Source organism: Seriola lalandi, unplaced genomic scaffold (genome assembly GCF_002814215.2).
Source record: "Seriola lalandi dorsalis isolate HSWRI2012SDOR001 ecotype SW California unplaced genomic scaffold, Sedor1 jcf7180002054767, whole genome shotgun sequence".
Lineage (NCBI taxonomy): Eukaryota > Metazoa > Chordata > Actinopteri > Carangiformes > Carangidae > Seriola > Seriola lalandi.
Genome location: NW_019525320.1, coordinates 1207268 through 1208502, shown reverse-complemented (window position 1 = coordinate 1208502; position 1235 = coordinate 1207268).

Below are 1235 nucleotides of genomic sequence, written 5' to 3'. Positions count from 1 at the left end.
CTTGGGTCCACTCGGTTCTGGGGAACCAAAACCCAACATGGGACCTGAGTAGAACGGGGTTCAAATCCACTTAGTCTAATCGTGTAGGATAGGATATTGGTTTTCTGCCACAAGTCTTGGGTTTGCGTGCCAATATATCGAATACCTGAGTGGATCCAAATGGACCTGAGAGCACGCAGTATCAGCTCTGCTTGCAAAATAACAATGGGAGAAATTTTTTTTCACTATCATATGACAATATATTTTGGAATTTGCTTCACAGATATTCAATTGGTCGGAAAATGATTATCTATCTATCTAGCGCTCAGTTGGGTACAGGATGTTTTATTGTTGAAACAGGCAGTGAAAAAAAATCTTTTAACTATTTTTATTAGTCTCTGAAACACATTAACAAATTATTTTTGAATTAGTTTCTATGACTTAACATTTTTTCATCATCAAATTGCTGCTCTTTACAACTGCGACTGCTTATTAATTGATGCCAATGTTCTCTCTCTAGGATTACTGCATTTTGGATCAGATCTAATTATCCTCGAGTCTGTTCAGATTAGGTCTCTCTTTTATGAAAATTGATTTATGCACATTGGGTTTTGGTGAGTTTTTCACCAGTCTATTTTGGATCACATTAAACATTTTGGACTTGTGGAGACCTCTAGACAGCTGATGAAGTACATAATTGAGGTTGATAAAAATCCCAGAAGGAGTATTTAAAGTGGCTATATTTTTTTCTTCCCTCGTGAGACTAAAAACAGAGCTAAACAGGAGGGGATATTGGACTTGAATTTGCCATGTGGCCAGAAACACAAGTCCAAATGAATGATAATGTTCCATAACTGCAGGAAGTGTAAATAACAAACTAATTGATAACAAGTTTTCCACATCAATTTTAAATGAGATATCACTTGTTAACAACTTGTTTCCACTGCCTCCAAGTGGTCAAAAAAACATAAAAAAAATAAAAAAAATTTAAAAAGAAAAAAAAAAAGGGGGGGGGGGTTATTTTAGGTTTAGTTAAAGAGGTTGAAGGGGGCCCAAGGTAAGGGGCTCATGAATCCTTAGCTACGCCCCTGCTGGGATGTATCCCGTGGATAAAAGTTGCCTTTGATATGCCTAAAAAATTCAGCGGAGCTCACAAACCATATGAATGATTGTGTAGTTTATTCATTTTTTTCTCGGAGACGAAACGGGGGGGGGGGGGGGGTTTTTTTTTTTTTTTTTTTTTTTTTTTTTTTTTT